This window comes from Meleagris gallopavo, chromosome 7 (assembly GCF_000146605.3).
Source record: "Meleagris gallopavo isolate NT-WF06-2002-E0010 breed Aviagen turkey brand Nicholas breeding stock chromosome 7, Turkey_5.1, whole genome shotgun sequence".
NCBI lineage: Eukaryota > Metazoa > Chordata > Aves > Galliformes > Phasianidae > Meleagris > Meleagris gallopavo.
Window position 1 is genome coordinate 19,948,352 of NC_015017.2, and position 21,356 is coordinate 19,969,707.

The window sequence follows — 21,356 nt, forward strand, 5'->3', positions numbered from 1 at the left end:
AATAAAGTGTTTATTTTTCTCATCCTAAACTGAATTCATTGAAAGATACTCTGTATGTTCTGCCTGTGAGAGCTTGAACTGAGAACTTTAATTGGTTTGTAGGACTTTTTATTATTATTTTATCTTTGTTCATTATTTTTTGCTCAGTCTCTGTGGATGTTCTGTATTTTCATCATCAAATAACTTGCTGGCTATTTTTGTCAAACAAGAACCCTGAAACCATCATGCTGGAGTGCTGAGACTATCTGCCCATTCTGTCAACAGGATGAAAGTGAATCTCAAGCTTTTTTAATTACAAGGATAACATGTTCGCTCATCTAATAATGAAGATGGTTAGCAATTTTAAATTTTAATAATCAATTACTGAAAGTAATTCTCCATTAAACCACAAGAGAGCCATTAAATCTCAAAAGATGGAACATGCTGTATGTAACAGTAGCAAAATTTCTATTTTTAAATATCATTAGGGAATATCTGATTTTCATTTCACTGCTTTTCTTTTACCTTTTTCCTCATGCAGACCATCTCATTTTCAGCAGGAAGACAGCACATGATCTTATAAATAATAAAAGAAAACCCTTGCAAGACTTGATCCAATGTGTAAAATATGTGCTAAGAATCTAATTTGTTTCAATCCAGCTTATTTTGACTGAATAATAAGGAAAGTGACTAATTAATATCTTAATACTCTGAGGGCTGGGTGGCACGTTGGGTTTGATACACTCTCCTTTCACCTCAAGAGACCCAAGTTCAGATTTTATTGATAGCACAGGTGCTGAACAGAATTTGGTGGTTTCTCTCTTGTTGGCAGTATAAATGCCATTGGAAACCACCAAAAAATTCAGTACAGTTGGCAGCTTCAATTATAAAGCATGCTGAGAATTGGAAAGCAGGAATGCTACAGCTCTGAGAAAGGTTGGTGTGCAGATGCCTCTCATTGACAAGCAAGTTGGCATGTGTAAATTGATGGTTGCTTCCAGCAGAAATAAAATAACCCTGAAGTATTTGAGGGGGAAGGAAGAAAAATATTAGGCTTGCCTTGGGTACAAAATAGCTTTTTTTTTCTTTCCAAGGTATTTAAAATTGAAAGCCACATAACTGATTTGAATTGGTTTAGTAATGGTATTAGACTAAGTTTAGAAATATATATTCTGAAGATACACAACTATAAAATATAGTTGCTGCATAACTGGAGAAACTCTGTATGGGGAAGACCCTGAAGTGTCAGTACCATTTTAAATGAAAATAAATCTTTAGAGTTATAAGCTGATAAAGCAATAAGAATCATTTTGAAATTAATTGTTCTTAGTTGTTTTTGTTACCTAGGAGCCACTGGTACTATAGAGCACAAATCTGTCCAGCATATCACAGTGCATATCAGCACTTGCATAATTCAGTATGACTTATTGGAACCCATCACTGAGTTATCCTGTCCCAGTGTGCCTAATGGCCCAGGAGTAGAACCACGTACAGCTGAAGAACTCTTAACATGGGCTGGCATTTGTTCACTGCATTCAGAGAAGTGGAATTTCGTGACATCAGTGGAAAGTAGACTGTCTTATTTAGTGAGCTGAGTGTCTCTCTCCGATTTATAGGAGGGAGATGAGGTTCTTTTAATATTATATACCCTGCATGAGATTAAGAAACAACGGTTCAAATGTTGGTCCAACCAGTTTATTATAAATCTTAATTAGGGAGATGGGGAAAGGGAGGACGGACATTATTATGAATTAGAGTAATGGGGAAGGGAAGGAGGGTGGTAGAAAAGATAGAAAAGAAGAAGCAAGGAATCTTTGTAGGCTGCAAGAGGGAGATAGTCACCACCATGGATCCAGCATGGTTCATAGTTCAGTCATTGATCTTCAGTAGAGGTGGGTCGTCGGGCATTGTTGTTCTGTTGACAACGATGACGCCGGCAACGGCGACCATGGCGATAATGGGCCCTTTTCAATGCTTTCAAAGTGGTCGAGTCAGCTATCTTTGAAGTGGCAGCTTCTGGCTCTGGGATCTCCGCAGGGAACTCCTTTACTCCTATCTTCCTGGCCTTGCCAGCAGATAAGAGGGAGCAGGGAGACGCCCTCTTGTATCTTGCCTTCACAGTATACAATGGTATTATCCCCCAGTCTCCCATAGCAAACAGGAGTCATTTGGTCACAGGTCAGATCTTCTGCCAGTAAACTGTCCTTAGCACCCTCTTCCCGAGGGAAGCAGCTCTGGAGGTAGGGGCTTTAATATGTTCCCAAAGTGATGTCTATTGTCACACGGTAACACCCATCATTTGGCTCCTCAACAAATCAATCAGTCTTATCACAAGAAATACCTCAGGAAGCAAGCTTTGAGCCAAAAAACAAAGAAGGATTCTCACACTGAGGTACCTTAGGAGCCAAAGATTTGTTGGAAATAAGATGGAACAAAGCTTAACATTTTTCTTTATTTACCACTGATGTGTGGAGAATTCAGTTTTCTGCAGAGAACTCTGAAGTCTGATCTACAGATTGAGAGAGAATTGTCTTAATGTGGGACTTTGGGGAATTAGACTTCAGGCATTGAATATATTTTACTCTAGTCTTGCATTTTCTTGATCTGGAAACAATGGCAGAAAACTGCCTGGTACTCTACAATTTCTTTTTTCAGAACTTCATGTTACAGATATAAATTGACTCTTGGTGAAGTTTCCCCAAATGTGAAAGCTTAAGTAAGACAATAACAGTATGTTTTTCAGGTTTTAGTAAGGAGTAAAATATCTTCAAACTTGGTTAAGGTGTGTAACAAAACTGAAAATAAATTGTCATAAATAGAAGACCAAAAAAAAAAACAAAAACCAAACAACCCACCTTAAAAAGTTAAATACAGGTTGAGAACAATTGCTCTCAGCTTAACTTGATTGTGTTAATTAATTAGGCAATTTGAAAGAAAAGGTGATTGGACCTCTGGAGCAAAGGGGAAGTATTAACAAGGAGAGGGGTGACAAGCTCACTAACCTTTGTGGCAGAGAGGAAGACACAGATAATTATCATTTGTGGAATATTAAGGCAACATTTGGGGGTAAAAGTTTGGTGAGTAAACCCATCTATGCCATTGATCACATTGTCACATTGTCTCTACAGATGTCACTGCATAGCTATGAATGGTAGTTCATGTCTTGTCCCTTATTTCTCAGCTACTCGTTACTGTCAGGGTTGTGAAGTTAGATGAAAAATATTTTGAAAAATATTCTGTACTAATAATTCGTCCTTTTCATCAGTGCCATGTTCACATTCTAGTTCACAGCAGTTGTTGGGAACTAGATAGGTGCAACCACAAATAGCTTTATATGAGGCACAAAATATTTTGTACTTAAGTCATAGCAAAGAATTGCCAGCTTCCATCTTAACTGGTGATTAGTCTGCTTCCATTTCAGAAAGAATGTAGAGTGTTAGGGTATTTACTTTCAGTGATGGATTTTGCTTTAGACTTAAATGGTTCAAAGGCTAAAAGCAGAACATAAAGTTATGAATAAGTTTTCTTTTGAGGTAAGCTTACATGTTGCAATGGCAGGAACACAAGAAATACCTATCTAGTATGCAGATGAGCAGAAACACCATGAATTTTAGTGCAGTTGTACATCAGTAGGTGTTGCCCAAGCCTTGGCAGTACAATCGCAACATATCCTTTCGGATTGGTTGTGCAGACTGTATTCTGACTGCCTGCAGGAGGGAATGATTTGATGATTGTTTGTCAATGTCTGTTTTGGCCAGCTAATCAGCTGCCCAAGGCCACGTGTGAAATATGTTATAGTGGGTTTTCTCTCAGACCATAGGTAAGCAGTGAATATTCAGTTTAATTGTAGCTAAATGCACTAGAGGAAATGCATGAGAAAGAAAAGTTGTAGATGCAACAATTTAACTTGTTCCTATGAGCAAAACAGGAATACTTTTTAATTTAGGTGTGATGAGAAAGTATGAAGAAATAAACTTTTCTATTCAGCTTTTCCTACTGTGTTTGGAGAGGTGGGGATTATATTTTGTGTAATAAACGTGACAATTGTAGATTAAATATATGACTAAATTTCTTCAGAAAGTAGATCCATCTTCAAGAACCTATAAATTTTCTAACTGCTACTGGAATTAGGGGGATACCAAGCACTTTGATGCATGACAGCTGTCTCTTTACTCACCTCTCTTGGTGTGAACAAGAGGCTTATAGAATGACTTGGAAATTATGATGTTGTCATCTTTGGTGTAAAGAAGATGAGAGCTGATTGTGGTGGCAAACTGCATCTTAGCTCCAATGCTTTGGGCAGTTCTGGCATGACAAGTCCCTAGCTGCTGGTCTACGCAACTGTAGTGGCCTTACTGGTCTCAGTGGAACGGTGTGTCTGCTGAGTTACACGTTCTTTCAGTTTGTTAAATAAAGACTTGAAAAATTCCACAGCTTCTCTCTTCCTCTGCCCCCAGCTGAATGGCTCTGACTATTCAAAATAAATTACTACCAGTACTATCAACTACCTTCCTCTTCTACCACCACAGTATTTGCTTAAGTGTTGCAGCATTCTCTGTCTTGCTCCCTCTGTCCTTGTATGCCCCCTACTCCCCACAAAGATTCTGTATTTAATAAATTTGTTCCTTGCTTCCTTTCCAGTCTGCCATGAAGGCATATAAAATTTCTAGGATATCAGATTAAAACAGAAACAAACTGCAGAAGTTTATTCTTTTTGTCCTAATGAGCATTGCTTGTTAGTTTAGATATTGGGTTTTTAAGTCTTAGAATTAAATTTAACTAGAATTACCCTTTTGGTAGCTCAATACTTTTTCTGTGCATGTTTGTGTAATGCACTTCAGGTCTTTCAGACAAATTGCAAATTCAAGGTCATGACTGCCTATTGTCATTAAAACCTTCATGGTATCCTTTTAGTGACAGGAGGAACGTTAATACCAATGACTGGCCAAATTCCAGCTTCAGTAATTACATCCTGCCTTCTTAAAAATCTCTTTGCTGTTTTCAGATTCCAAAAGCTCTTCCTGGAGGTTCTGAGTGCTGTTCAGACCTTCGGCATTGTCTGGGTTGGTGCCAGCACATACCTGGCTACTTTCTGGCTCCTTGACTTTCTGGTGACCTGTGCACCCTCTTGTGCTGAACACTTGCGCGCACACACACAAGTAGCTGAAAGGAGTTCTAGGTAACTTACAGCAGAAATTTGAATTTCATGTACTAGTGTGGTGGAAATGCTAAGTCAGAGCTTAAAATAGTGATTGAGCACCTGATGGGAGGGCAGGGCCAACCTAGGGGAGCTCAGGTGCATGCAATGTACCTGAATGACTAGAGGGGGAGGAGCCAGGATCCATTCCTTTCTAGACCTCATTTAAGGGTTGGCAGTGGAGGTAAGGGTATCTTGCTGGAGATCCCTGCCTACCTGAGGCCATGTGGAGGTAAGCAGCTTATTTCCTTTATTTCTGTGGCTGTTGTATTTAGTAAATTCTCACTCACTGAACCCTGGGATCATGCTTCTCTGCTGTCATTGCTGTGCTTTCCATCATGTTACAAGTAGATGTGAAGTGCTTTCATCACAATAGAAGCTATGTGGACTTTTACTATTGGTCTAGTCTCCTTTCTATCTTTCTCTTCGTTTTTTTGATGGCTAGAAAAGGAATAAGAGAAATCTAATACTGCTACTTGGTATGCATCTTCCACTCCTTGGTTGCATAAGCAACCATCAAATGTAATCACATTAAATGTCATTCTTGCTTTGCTGTTGAATTTATCAATGATGGAATAGAAATTGTTGCTCTTTAGTGCTTCTCACCACTGAATTTCCCTCTACCACCCTGCTACTATTTAGTATACAGGTATTTTGGTTAGGTGGTTTTTAAAGAAAGTATAAAGTAAGGGAATTGCTCCGTTTGTTTCAGTTTTGCAATTGTAGTCAGGCCTACCTAAACGAAAGGAAGCTTAATTTATATATTGAATTGGCTTTGGCCTATGAAGCTAGTATTAGACACTGAAACGATTGTACAAGAGTATATCTATGTAGCTCTCTTGAGCAGAGAGGTGGGGAGAGTCTGCACGGTGTTCTGTGACATACCAAGGGGAGTGCAGTTCATCTGAAGAACTTGATAAATGTTTCAGAACTTCTCTAACCTGGTTGGTCTAGTTTGTTTTGCCGCTTTGCTAATGAATTCCCTGTACGCTGTAGCCTTATAAATAAAACCAGCTACACCGTGAACTGAAACTAGCTCTTTGCTTGTAATCACAGAGTACACTGACAATTGAAAGTAATACACCAGGAATAATCTCAGAGTTTGTACCTCATGCATAGAATCACTGGAATCTACTGAAATGTTTGATGACCGCATCGATTTCACCATATTAATAAATAATCCAATTTAAACAGAACAGGAACAACAAAAACACCAAAACCTTTTTTGAATTCTACGTTGTTGGTATTGTGATTATTGGACGTACCTGCCAGTTTTCAACACAGTCATGGGAAGATATAACTTCTCATTTCTGTGACTGCAGTATTGTTACAGTTAAACTTGCAAAACACACCACTGCAATCTCTGGAAATGCAACATTAGCATAGTATTCTGTTCAATAATTAAATACAGAATGCAAAGGGTTTCCTTCTTGACTTTCAAATCATACTTTTGCCGCATCCAAAATGAAACAAAACTGCTGGGTACTAATAAAAATAGCATGACTAGGCAACGTAATTTTCTCCTGCATTAATCTTAAAGAACTTAAGAGTCATCAGAGTTCTATTTTGCTGGTTCTGGCTTAAATGGCTGAGTTTAACAACACATCGATCTCCCCAGTGCAAGTTTTAATTTCAAACAAATGCTCCCTTTGCAATTGTTCCTGTATGAAGAAAAAACAATCTTTGTTGTTCAGAAACTCACTATACTTTAAAGAGCGATCTGTGTACTTGATGTCTGTTCTTTTGCTAAAAGAAGTTAAATTTTAACATCAAGTGCTCTGGACAACATTTCTTTGTGCTCTGAGACTTGCTGAGTGGAGAATGGATGAGTAGCTGTCAGGGAGCAGGTAGCAAGTAACCTCAACCCCAGTCCTGTTGTGCAACAGATCACTCATAAGGATTTTTTTTCTCCTTAGTGATGGTGTCTAGCTCAGAGGCTTAAGAAATTAAACATCCTTTTAATCTCTTTTGCAAATTTACCGTTATTCTTCTTCTCTGAGATCCCTACTGCAGGAGAACACTGGTATGGAAAGGCACCAGTTAAATTTCCTGAATTTGAGGGAAGCTGCTGAATGGCACTTCTCCATCTCCATTCTCCATGTTAGAGAGGTTATGACTTTATTAATCTGTGCAACAACTGGAAAAATTAAGGCAAGATAGGACTACCAGGCAATCCTTGTTCACTTCTGTAATCCTAACATGGGTAAATACATATCCTACTCAGAACAGAGAGTGAGACAGCCCTGATGCATGACTGTAGGCATCTTATAGCTTGACATTTGAAGATCTAGATAATGGAAAGCAAAAGTAAAGAATGAATTACTGTAACAGCAATTACTCTTTCATTTGAACAATAGAATTGTTTAAATGAAATCTCACTAGAAGTGAGATCTTTGTAACTACTGAAATAGAATAGTAGTTTCACAATTTAGACTTCTCAATCTCTGAATTGGATTACCTGATGTCAGGAAGTAATATTTGAACCAAGCAGTTAACATGATTAAATTTTATTTTTGTTGCTAAGTAGCAGGTACATAATTTCATATTTATGTTTAACTTTCAGTGATTTTTAGTTGATATTGATGCAGAAGTAGTCAGTATTTCGGGGACAGTCTAAAATAGCTCTTGCTGAGATTTATGTTACTCTTTGTTCTTGCCCAAACTACTTGGGTGGTTGGTGCTGCCTGTGTGGCAGGTACCTCTGTGACAACACAGAGCTGTTTATCATGACAACGAAGGGAGTAAAAACTTACACAGATCTCCTTGGAGAAGCTTTCTATCCTCCTCCCCCCCCCCTCTTTCCCTCATCCCATCTTCATGTTCGTATTAATGGGTTAGTCTGCTCCAGTTCTTCCAGGTGTTGCACTTTATCAGTCTTGGATATCCTTGCTCACCTGGTACTTCCAGCTGGATACTGACAGCCTGTTTATTCTGTTGTTTCTCTTAGGATGATGTAAGGCAAACTTTGCTTGTTCAGTATAGTCTCTTCATGTGGTAATGTGGGGCTGGTTTTGCAAGCAACAATTAGCCTTGTATTTTTGCCTGGATTCTCCACCGTGTTATATGTGCTTGACTTTTTCTTTTTAACTTGGAGGCAGCAGAATTATTAGGAGAAAGAAGAAAAGAAAGTTCTTCATGGTCCACCAAATAATATTTGTAGGTTTTATCCCCTTTAGAAGTGACTGTTCTGGGATCAGGAAAGCCAAGGCGCAAATGTTGCTATACTTGGAGAGAGATGTGAAAAATAACAGAAGAGACAGGCAAAGGGGAGAGTGTTGTTCCCCTCTGATAAATGAGAAGGGAGAACTGGATTCAACAGACATGGAGAAAGCTGAGGTACTCAATGAGTTCTTTACCTTGGTCTTTGGTTTCAGTCAGGCTTCTCGCACCTCTTGTGTCCCTGAACCTCTAGATGGAAGTCAGGGAAGGAAAGTCCCTCCTACTGTAAGAGAGGAGGAAGTCTGATTCTGCCCCATGAGGCTGCATGTGCGCAAATCTATGGGTCAAGATGACATGAGTCCCAAGGTCCTGAAGGAACTGACTGAAAAAGCTACTCTCCACCATATTGGAGAAGTCATGGCTTTCAGATGGAGTCCCTTGTGACTGGAAAAAGATCGCTACCACTTACAAGAAAGGAAAAAATAAAGATCAGAGGAAATACAGGCCTCATCTGAATGGCAGTGTTGGAGTAGGTCCACAGGAGGGCCATGGATGATCAGAGGGCTGGAGCACCTCTCTTATGAAGAAAGGTTGAGGGAGCTGAGCTTGTTTTTTCGGAGAACAAAAGGCTTCAGAGAGATCTCATTGAAGCCTTCCAGTACTTGAAGGGAGCTTATAAGCAGGAGGGATACTGACTTTTTATAGTCTGATAGTGATAGGTAAGGTGAAAGGCCTTTAAATAAAAGATGGGAGATTTAGGTTAGTTATTAGGCAGAATTTTTTGTGCTCAGAGTGGTGAGGCACTGAGCAGGTTGCTCAGAGATGCTGTGGATGCCCCATTCTTCCTAGAAGTGTTCAAGACAGTAGGATGGAGCCCTGGGCAGCACGACTTAGTGAGCGGCAGCCCTACCCATGGCAGAGGAGTTGGAGCTAGGCAATCTTTATGGTCCCGTCCAACTTAAGTCTTTCTATGATTTACCAACTGTCTGGACTTGACACACTGGTAATTCTTCCTTCAAAGTTTTCCCTCTGGCTTCTCTTTCCATTCTAACAGCAGCAGATTTTGCCTCTGCCAGCCTTGAACATCCGTAGCAATTGGAGCTGCTAATTTTTCAATAACTGCAGTAAGTCATCAGTGAATATTCTCAGACAACTCTGAAATATGCATATTAGGTGATTAAATTTGCAGTAAGTGTCGCTCTGTTATGCTAATGTTAAACATGCAACCCTTTCGTTGTCCTTCTGTATTAAGCCTTTTCTAAACTGACGTGTCAATAACAGATTTTTTCCAGCTGCTGTAGATCAACAGTTATTTTTTGAGCTGTAATGTAAAATTATATATACACTCACCTTGCTTATGCTCAATGCAAGCAAAATGTAGCATCTATCTATAAAAGTCATGTTACTGTGTTTGGTTTTTGCACTCTAGCTTCAGAAATTACTTACTCCTTTAATACTGTATAGTACATATATAAAGACATGCTTGTATTGCTTCTATTTCAAACGTTTTGAATCTGTCAAACTGCAAGACCAACACATTTTTAATATTAAAAGAGTCTTAGTTTATTAAGATAATACCTTTTACTCAGAAAATCTAGTAATTGTAGCTTGTTTAAGTAAACAAGTTCAGCATTCTTTTTTGTGTAATCAGGCATAAGATGTTTAAAATAAATCAACTTCAAAATGAATATTGCTGCAGACCCAATTTCTTCTGACAAATTAACAGATTTAACTTGGAGAGTGAAACATCTCTGCAAAATGACTAAGTTTCACTTTTCATGGTTTACAGCATAAGATCTGGATTCACTTAAACTTGGACCAGTGACAAGGTAACAACATGCAGTTGTGATGTCTTTCTAAGGGTGAAAAATTCAGTGTAGTAGATTTGTGTGTAGAAAGGTACTCTATGCCCTGTGCTTTCAACATTAATATAAAAATGGGTATGTGCAGGGAAAACTGTCCCTAAGGAAAAGCTCTTTATGAAGACAGATTTTGCTTTATTGTACTTACTCAGTATGCAGAGGAAGAATTTTGTTTCTCTCCTTCACTTATCAGCTAGAATATAAGAAAACTGGATTGTGGTGTGGTAGTGATTGTTTAAATACTACTCTTACTAGCTTTGCCCAACCTTACAAGATGAGCTTAAAAGGAAAGTGTACTGCAAGTGCTATAGAATTTTATTGATTATAAAACAAAACTGCTTTTCTTGTTGCTCTGTTTTTTGCTATTGGCTTGCTTTGAAGTATGCTAAAAATTCCCATGATATAAAACCTCGCTTCCAAAGGTTCCTAAAGGAAACCCTATAACATAACAGAATTAACGTGAAGTTGGTTGTTTGCAGGAGATTCAAGGAAACATTTAAAATACTTCCAAACCTTCTGTAAAGTTTATAGTTAGTTTTGTGTTTGGACCTGGACATACACGTGCTCCTAAGGGTCATTATACAACAGTGATGTCACTGTTATGTGATTATGTATCAATACTTGATATTTTGGTGCCTCATTTGCAAGATGAAACCTTTACTTAGGCTTATCTGATTGAGAGAAATATACTGATAACAGTAACGATCAGATTTACTGGTCTGTTTTATGCAAATACACTGATTAGGCAACCATGCAAAATAGCCAATAGGAAACCATGATTATGATCAATATATGAAACACTGCATTAATTTTTCAGAGCCTCAACCTCCATGTGATATTTATAATCCTAAGTTATCTCTTGGTATTTGATCCTGAGGGCTGTTTCTTTGCAAAAATCAACAACAACAACAAAAAAACAAAACCATAAAATGACACCAAAAGAGAAGGTATTGTTTTCCTGAAAGGAATTTTTGTTGACTGATATCGAGGGTTCAGCAGAAGGAGCATCAGTCAGATTGGTGGAGACCCAAATTTGTATCAGGTTCAGATCTGTACTGCCTTCCCAGGGAGAGGTCTACTATCCTGTGGAGTACCTATGTTGCTCTTCTCGTCTTCCTCCGTTGCAGTAAAGATGTGTTGGCCTGGAGGCAACAAGCCAGGACTCCTGAGAGGGCCAATCAGCTAGGAACGGAAAATCCCTGCTGTGCTTTCTGATCCAATAACTATTTAGGCGTCTTCTCAATTAACTCTTTTATACAAACTGCATGGAATCTAGTTCATAAAAACAGCATCCCAAAGGGACACATGAATACAGAGTTGCTGAGTGATCAAGAGTAAGATGCTTCTGAGCTTATTTAGAACCTGAACAGGTGAGCAAGTCTCCTTAGACTAGAGATTCTTATGAAAAAATATCTGAATTAGATACAAAAATACAGAAAGTATATTAGCATTATGATTTGCCTGTGCTATTCATTGCTTCTCAAGAAGGCAAATGTAAGCTGTTTCTGGTATCTGAGATGCCTTGGGAACCTTACAGACTACTGGTTTAGGTGTAGGCTGTGTCAAAAATTAGATATTTCATGCTGCTTTAGACAGTCTAAAGTATGCAGTGGTCAGAAGATGTATTTGGGGAGGCCTGCCAGTTTCTGAAGTGGCAGCTGAAGTCCTGATGAAATGCTCAGGATTGCTATAGAAATATATGATACAGATGAATTCCATTCCTGCGCGCAGTTTTGGACACTTATGTTATTAGGCAAGCAATTAGACAATATACCCAATTCCACAGAAGCTTATAGAGCTTTTTTTCTTTTCTACATGATTTGACACTAGTGAAAGGGAAAGCATGGCTGGGGTTTCTGGCAGATGGCTGAGCTGCTCTCTGGGGAAGCTGAAGGTGTATGGATTTGAACCTCCTCAGACAGCAGAGGAACTCAATACCTTCCCACAAGTTAATAGCGCACTTCAGCATCCCCTCAGCAGTGCCCACTGGGAGAGACTGTGCTGCACTACAGATGCTCACTGTGGTGCGACTTGCAGTCTTCCTCACTGGTCGTCTAAACTCAGGTCTTTCTGGATTGACTGTGAACATAAGTTTTTGTCTGAGGGGACATCCTTTAGAGAACCCTGCTGAAGACCTCGATCCAACCTGCAGTCTGACTGTGGCCGCGTGCACCTGGGTGTCAGCAAGCATGTGGAGTTTTGTCCTGCATTGTATGGGCAGTTAAAATGTCCCGGCTTTGGTTTCATGCACACTGTAATATTGTTTTATCTATGTGGGTTATACACAAATCGGCCACTTGGCTTTCTAATGTGATCCATGCTTAGTTTATGCTGCAGTCTTTCTGGTATAGATACCTTAGTGTAAGAGAACTGTAAGGTAGTCTGAAGTTCAGTTCATAGAGCAAAAAGTTATTTTCAACATTGTGTTGTTCTTGTGTGCTTTGCTCCAAACAGCTCATCTTTGAGCACAGTCAATTCTCTGCTACGTCTTCATGTAGTCCTTGAAAGGACTTCACATGATGAGCACTCCTATGTTCCTGGCATTTGGGTGCTGTTTTGATATTGAATGTATAATATTGTAGTTTCATTTGCAGCGACTATGGCGGGACCTGTATTGTAGGTCTATGGTAAACATAACTTTAAAAACTTAATTCTAAGAAATGTAAACTTTTTATTATGGTTTTGCATTGCAGTGATATTCACAAAAACAGTTTTCTCGAGATGAATTCATATAAATTAAGATCATACAATTTGTATATATTCCGAGGATGACCTCTTCGGTTTGTTTGTTTATTTATTGTTAGATCCAAGGTGGAATTATGATAAAGCATGCCACAACTGTCTTTGTTTTTTAAGTTTCCTAATACTATATGAACCACTCACTCAGGCAATAGCTATAAATACATAGTGGCAGACAAGCAGTATAAATGAGCTCAAAGCTATAAAAATAAGAAGGAAAGAAATTTTTGCACTGGTTAAAATGGAAAAAGGAACATTTTCCTGTGATATCAAAATACAGCTTGATTGAATATATGCGCAGACATACAAGCACATACAATTACTGCTTAAGCTTATGAAAATGTAGCTCTTAATATCTGTTCTAACCTCCATTAGAAATATTATCGAGCTGCAGTCTGCATCTATATTGGTTATTTAACAGTGATAGCGCATATTGTAATTGATCTAGATAAAGATGTTAGCATAAAGTATGGCAGATGTGCTTAAACCTTATGTCCCTATGTAGTTGTATTGGCCAATGATGACTTAATTTTTCCGTAAGATAAAATGTGCAGCTCCACGCTGTAGCTTAGTGCATCATTTAAAAGCAAAAGGAAAATTCCTGTGCATCTTTATTTAAACTGACAGAATTGTTATCAAAGCATATAGATAATTAAGTGTTGAAACTGAGAACCATCTCAGAGCGAAGAATTCTGCTGATTTTGTGTGTGTGATTGTTTACAGATTTTGTTCTCTATTTGCTCCCAAAGAATACACTTAAACACTCAATCAATGAATAACCTACAGCAGTTTGTTGTAGATTCAATAATGGGGAATGGTGCATTGTACCAGGATAGTCAGATATACCCATAGGGAGTGTCAGTGGTCAAAATGCTTCCATTGCCAGAAGGTAGTCTGAAAATGGTCTAGAAATTCAATACAGCATTGACCCTACATTGTATACATGATCTGCAGTCAGTTTCTCAAGCTTACTTGAAGTTTAAAAAACAGCCATTTTAATTCTGTCGTTCAAAATATATTAAAAAAAAAAAATGTATTCTGAATTAAAACTTTTACTTTAAGAGATTTTTTTCCTTCTTTCTATGCGTGCACCTTCCTATTGTTTTATTTTACTATAAGCAGATATTATGACATGTTTCTGAAAATACTCTTAGAACATTTATTCCCCCCTACACATTGTCAGATATCTCTACCTCGTCTGTCTCTGACACTAAATGTTTTTTGAAATGCATAGTGATGCAAAATTACAGGCAATACAGATATTGCTAGACTTGCTGAAAAGCTTTTGCTCCTTTTGATATGAAAAGGTGTCTTAAAATATCAACTTCACAATTCTGTCCATTAATAATGTAGAAGCTTGCTTGAATTCAAAATATTTAAATAAATGTCTGAATGCAGTTTTAAAAGATAAATTGAAATTACTTTATACTTCTTCACCAGTTTACTAGAGCACACAGAATTAAAGATGTTGTCTATTTGGTGCCAAAAAACGAAAACCGTTTCCATCTATGCATATTTTTATTCTGTTGTTTTTATTTATGTTATTGTTTTATTTTTGTTTTTAGGATAGGCAATTCTGAATAATCCTGCCTGAGAACCTACTTACTGCTGATGCTCAAGTACATCCAATGCTGTGACTTCTTGGACAAAACAAAAACTTCCTGCTGACTAATGTCTGCTTTGCCCCAACCTGCCGGATGCTCTGAGTAAGTCAGACATCTTTCTTCTGTAGCATGATTCTTGTTTTCTAAATTGCCGATAAACATCTTGCTAAACTAAAGCAAAATTGTATATATTGCATCACCCTGCACTTTGGATTGATGCATTTTAAAGTGAGAGTAACAACTAAATGCTTATCAAAACGGTCAGTAGGCTAAATGTCTGGAGTTATACATATGACAAAGTGACATTACACCATGTGCGATTTTTTTTTTTTTAAAGAAAGATTTGTATGGTGTTGCTCGTTTGCTGAAAAGAGTGCACAACATCAGATTTTGTTTGCCATGGGAAAGTCCAATTGTTTTATTACAATAGCTAATGTAAATTTATTGGTTTGATTCAAATACTAGCGTAGACCTTTATTTTTTGAATTTTTTTGTTATAATGAACCATTTCAACTGAATTCTATTTAGCAGATGCAAATGTTTCCTAAAAGCAAGGAAGCAGAATAACCTTTCAGCTTTTTCTGAAGCTTAGAAGTGTTTTGTTTTGCCAGCTGTCTATGGAAGTTCAGTGCATAAAAGGTTAGGAGCCTGACTTTTTTTCTGTCTTGTATATCTTTGAAAAATTGGTTTATGGCGAGTCATACATCATGTAGCTAAGACATATGGGAATAGTTAAAGATTAAGGTAAATAGACAAATTGAACTGCTTTAAATCATTTTTCCCTGTTTCACTTTTATGAAAGAGCTTATGAACAAAAGTTGACATTAAGCAATCACAATAGGCTATTCTATATATTTTAGACAGTGGTAAAGACTTTAGTGTCAGAAAGTGTTGCATCACTGATACTTACATCAATTTGATTGGTGTCCAAGTTTTAAAAATGTTACTTTGTCAAGTCATAACCTTTTCTGTGTCTTTCATTTGTCATTGTTTTGATGATTATATCTTAGGGGGAAAAAAAAAAAGAAAAATGTTCTCTGCATCAAGAATCATATCATAGTTCATAAGGCTTATCAGTTGCCTTGATGAAATTAGCACTCTTGTCTTTCTCATGTAATATCATTGCTTAGACATTTTGATGTAAATAAGTACTTTTTTTTTTTTTAAACAGAAAGATTAGCAATTTCACTCAAGGGAAGTAGGCTAGAAAATGTACCTTCATGACATGTGAGAATATATTCTGGCTTGTAAAGGTATAAATGAGAAGATTTTCATCAGAGGCACCGTACTTTCTGACTGTTATTGTTAATAGTATCGGTATTGTTGGGAGCTTCAAAACCAAAAAAAGGGTGTCAGGTGGCAAAGTAAAGTAATTCGGAGTTTGAACTTAATATAAGCAGACACATATTTTTGTTCTTGTCTTAGCTGTACATGCATGCTCTGTGAATACCAAACGTTAAGAATGGATCTGTTTTGCCTGTTTGTGTGCCTTGAGCGTTTGGCATGAATTTGAGAAATGAGAAATAATAGGAGTTACTACCAAAAATGCCATATGTGATTTAAAGTGTTGTTTCCTTTACTTTGTGATTTCAGAGGAATTATTTGCGTTGTCATTTTGAAGGGCTTGGAGCTGGGGTTGATGTTCATGATGTTTTAAAGATGAATTTGCTATTGGCTAAATATTTCTGTGAATAGAAATTTTTATAGGGAGAAATAACCAAGCTCTGAGCAAGAATTTTATTCATATCCTCGGAGGCAGCTTAGCCAAGCAGTCCTAAGCAGATTAAAACACTGGGCTCTTCCAAAATGGAGGCCAAATAAAATGATGCTTGTGGTGGGTAACATGGCTACATAGCTATGTGAAGCTTTGCTTCTTTACGATAGTTGTTTCTTGTTTGATTATAGGAAGATCACTGACATTTGTAGGCCTTATGTTTTTGTGTAGTACTTGTCTCATAACCAATTGTTAATCACTTTTGGTTTTGTTCTGTGCAGCAATACTATGTATGCCAGTAGTTACTCTGATCACTTTACAAATAAGTGGTTTATGTCAGTCTGTCTGTAAACAAAAAGTTCATAGTGACTACGCGTTACAAATGGTCATTTGGTTTCCAATATAGATGGTGGATTTAAAAAAAAAAAAAGGATTTAAACTGAAAATGTTCTCTATAGCACGTAAATAATACTGCTTTGTAGCTGTTTTTAGTGGGGCACTTATAGTTTTGAATTAGGGGAGGTTTCAGCTGTTTTTGTGAAAAGCAGGCTCAGATTATTTTCAGTGCTGTGGGCATCTGTGCAGCTTTTAGTCTCTATGGCAGGAAAATGTTTGTTTCCTGTAATCTGTTGCTGTTTTTCCTGCTTATCACATCACCTCAGAATAAGGCAACAGAACAGAACCTAAAATACTCAGGTAACACTTTAAGCAGTTAAATTCCCTAAATAGACGGAGAAATGTCTCTCTACCAATGTAATTTTCACATGAATCTTTAGGAGATTAAATTTCTACATTAACCTTGATTATTTTGAACTACATGACTACATGTTTAAAGTAAAAAGATACGGTAGCGTGATTTTTCTGGTAAGTCAACTTCTTCCTCCCTTTTTTCTTCTTGTAGTGGCTGTGTAGAATGTCGGCAAGTTTAGCTTGACATACAAATTAGCTGGGCTCTGGCAAGTGAGCTTTGCCTCTTCAATCACAAGAGGGAGCTGTTGGAGCTAAAACTACAGAAATGGGCGCTTACACACCGCCGTTTTAATCAATACTGCTCCGTTCTAAATATTTAATGAAATACATTAACAATTATTAGTTTCCACCATCACACCCTATGAATACCACTGACGTACATTTTCCAAGAGAGGTATGAAAACAATAATTAAAATGAATAAGACTATACATTGGTGGTAATATACTTGGCGTGCGTGTGAGAACAACAGCCAATCTTTTCTCCTTGTTGGTGACAAGCTTAAATCTGCTTCAAAGAAAACAGTCTTGTCAAGCAGTGAAACGTAACTTTCATTATAAAACACCTTTGTTACTCGTTTATGTTGTTTTGTATCAGAAGTCTGTGGGCCCAACTTTTTTTGTGGCTCCGGTAAGGAATTGAGCACACATGAATGTCATATGGTGAAGAATGTCAGTTTATATGAAAATTGAAGAATTATCTGTTTTCCCCCTGCAGTTATGCACAAAGGCATCATTGTCAGTTGCCTTTCTTAGACCTTCCCTGCAGGCATGATCAGACTCAAGCAGACAGCTATTTTCCTTTAATTTTCCACAGCAAGCCAGTAATGCTTATGATTATTGTGAAGTCAGGAAAAGTTTAGTTTCATCAAGTGACATGTAGTGTTGCAATTAGTTATTTAAGCACTGCTTATAAAATTTCCTACTACGGTATCTAGCTTGTCAGATGCAGCTAAATATTAGCATCTTGTATTTAAACAGGAGGGTAAAAACTCCTAGCAGAAAGCACAGCTGACAGCTCTCAACATGAGCTGAATGATCACTCACAATTGTAATCGATTCTGTAAGTACTGAACACAAACCCCCAGGCAATTGAGGAAAATAGGATGATGAAGGACTGCAAACTAATACGTTACACATCTTCATTGATTAGTCATTGATTAACCATTATTTTTCTGAATGACAAACAGCTAGTGGTAAAGTAACTGAAGCTGATGATTTATTTACATGTTAGACAGAAGATGACTTCTTTATTCAGCTGATCATGAGCTAATGCAAAATCAGAAGACAGCATCAGTTTAAGAATAAAAACAGGTTTATAATTTATTAAAAAAAACAAAAACAAAAAATGGTCCTAGTTTCAAAATAGTTTTACTGGGAAGAAATTTAACTGGGCTTTCAAGCAATGCATGAAATTCAAATGCAGCTTGTCTGTGTGGTACCTGTAGTATAACTACATTTAAAGAAAAGATCATTTTATAGACTTGGTATTTACAAGAATATTGATCAGTGTTTATTGAACTTTTAATTTAATTCTCTGTTTTGTTCAGTGCCTTACTGGCAATTAAACATAGCTGCAGAAATGGCAGAATAACCATCTGCTATCTCTATTATTCTGAAAAACACATCCAAACCTTAGCTATCAAGGCTACATGGAATTAGGAAGTGCATAATGAGGACGCATCTACACATGATCAGACTGTCCTTTAACACTTATCAAACATCCAATGATTATAATCTCCTACCAGCACACTACAAAGTAAAACTGATTGCAGTGGAAGGTGGTGGGATAGGGGCTGCAGGTGAGGTTGTTGCCAGTCCAGTGGACTTGTGCTGAAAGTCCTGTTGATGTTTTCCTTCTTTTCTTTTTTCTTTTTAGCTCTATATTTTTCTTTTTCTTTTTTTTCCCCAAAGAAGGAATAAAACTTGATACTGAAAAAGTGGTGCTTAAATCATTTTTAAGAAAGGAATCCTATGATATTCTCTGAGAAGTTCCCTGGTACTCCAGGAATGAAAGTAATATGGTAAATGTCTGTTATTTCTTAGTGGAGAATCAGTAGGATTCTTTGTTGTATTTTTTTCATAGTCTTAATTGTGATGAGCTTTCTGTAAGCACGTGGATATAGTATGCTTCTTTGCAGGAATTAAGTTCTAAAGTAGTATTAATTATAGCCCTTTAATATAGGGTGCTAGTGATTTCTGTGGTACAGATTAACTAGATATCAGAGAGAGTTTCAGTGAAAGATGTGTACTTTCAGGAAATATGAATGTATAATAACTATTTAAGAGAAATTCATCACTATTGCTAGATTTAAAGGTTAATTATCATATCACATAAATTAAGAAAAAAGAAAGACACCAGTGTACTACAGAGCTGCAGTTGAAGAGTGAATATGCTTGATACTACCTGTAACAGTTCCATTACTAGATGCATAACTGCAATTCTGTCTTCTGACCTTAATAGATTAGTAATTTTGAAGATTAAAACATTGAAATATCACCATACACTTGGCCAAGTCTTTATACATCAGTTTGCTCTCCTCGTTTTATTATGGTGAAAAACTTTATCACATGCCTTTTATCTTCTGTATTTTTATGAGTCTTGCTTGCAAGTGGATAGTAATTGATATCCATCTGGTACCTTCTGAGCACATTTAATACGAATGTTTGTTAAACTCTGTTGCAAAGTAAATGCAGAGCATGACCCTATTTCAGACTTTGGGCATTTTTAAAAATTAAAACAAAAAAACCCACATGTTGCTTTCAGATAACACTTACAACTTGCTTGCAAAAGAGCTCTAGGATTGTGGTGGATTTATAGCCTTTCTATTCTGTCCTTGCTACCAACCAAGTAAAGTGGACTTCTTGGCCCCTTTGGACATCCAGCTCTCCTCTGCTTTCTGCTTTCAGGATTGGATCATACTGGGGAGCAGAAGTGTATCACCAGGCACCAAGTTGCCACTTTCTTGGCTGTTCTGTATTGTGAGCCCTGAAATGATAACTATCAGTTTGACACATCTTAACTGTAAATCGCTGCCGCCTTATGGCCAATCATCCCTGTGCATTTCTGACAAACCTGCAGCACTTTTGCCCTCCCAAGTGCTGCCTTGCACTGCACATGGAGCATTTGCAGCTAGTTAGTTCTGATTGCTTTAACAAGTCTGAAAAATAACAAAAGAAAAGTTGTTCTTGTAGCAAAACCACAAGGAAATCCTCTAGGACATGCTATGGAAGTACAGAGTTCCCTTCTCGTTACACCTCTGCTTTCAATATGTATTTCCGGTTCTCTGCATTGGAATAAATAAGAAATCACAGAAATCTTGATATAGTTTTGTGTCATGCTGTTTGTATTATTCATTTAAATTGCCAATTAAAGGAGCTACTTGTATGAGCAAGAGTGTGATGTGGCCTGCTATGTAACACTGGTGCATACTTTGTAATTGAAGAAAGAAATATTTTGGATTATGCTTCTCATTCTTCTGAGGCAGATAAATTATCACAACTATTCATGGGGTAAAATATGCCTCAGTGTCTTCAAGCATATTTAATATCTTTAAATTTTTAAATGAAAATGTAGCTGTCAGTTTTAAACTAATTTGGATGGACAGCAATAAAATGCAAACCTCACTTCAAATTAGAATTTTCAGTGAGGATTTCTAATGGAAAGTAATTGCTGACAATAGGAAATGACAAATTACTAATTACTTAGTTCAATTAGACTTTTGTGCCTTTGGTCCTAAGTGGCAAGCATACAGCAAATCTTGCACTTTTATAACAATTAATGACACTAAAACTATTTAAACTGCCAACAGATGTGAGTAAGAAGACATGAATTGAAACTTACTTAATTTACATACTATCCCAATTTTACATCAAGTAAATGGTGTTTAATTTTTATGTTACAATTAAATATCACTTGCATAGTGTAATTTCTGCAGAACTTTTCAGGATAAAATAGTTTTGCTGAAATGCAAGAGCTAATGCTTTTTTTCCTCTTATCACAGCACTATTTATCTTGATGTGACTCTGTAAAATATACAGGGGCAGTGAATGGAATATAACTTTTTTTTTTTGAGCTTATGCTAACAGTTTTTCCAAAGGGGGATGGCAAAACTGCCTCAACTACACCGCTGCAATGTAAGATTACAAATTCTCCTTCTAACTTATGAGCGAATACAAAATTTTTTCCAATGAGTAGCATTCACAAACTAAGAAGCCATGTATTTGCTTCTCAGATTTTAGAAAGTCCTGTCAGAGTTAACGTTAGAAGTTTCTTCATTAGCTGTTCTCTGCCTTTTTTTTTTTTCAATATAGTCTCAATTCCTCACGGTTCATCATATGTCTCAGTTTAGCTC

The 21,356-nt window shown here is 37.1% G+C and overlaps 1 long non-coding RNA gene across 1 annotated transcript; it reads left to right on the plus strand.

The window, feature by feature from the left end:
• The first annotated feature begins 5,368 nt into the window (after nucleotides 1-5,368).
• On the plus strand, nucleotides 5,369-20,484 carry LOC109368553. Its single transcript, XR_002116698.1, has 3 exons — nucleotides 5,369-5,408; nucleotides 14,502-14,642; nucleotides 19,912-20,484. It is a non-coding gene; the product is annotated as an uncharacterized LOC109368553 (long non-coding RNA).
• Nucleotides 20,485-21,356: the final 872 nt, after the last annotated feature.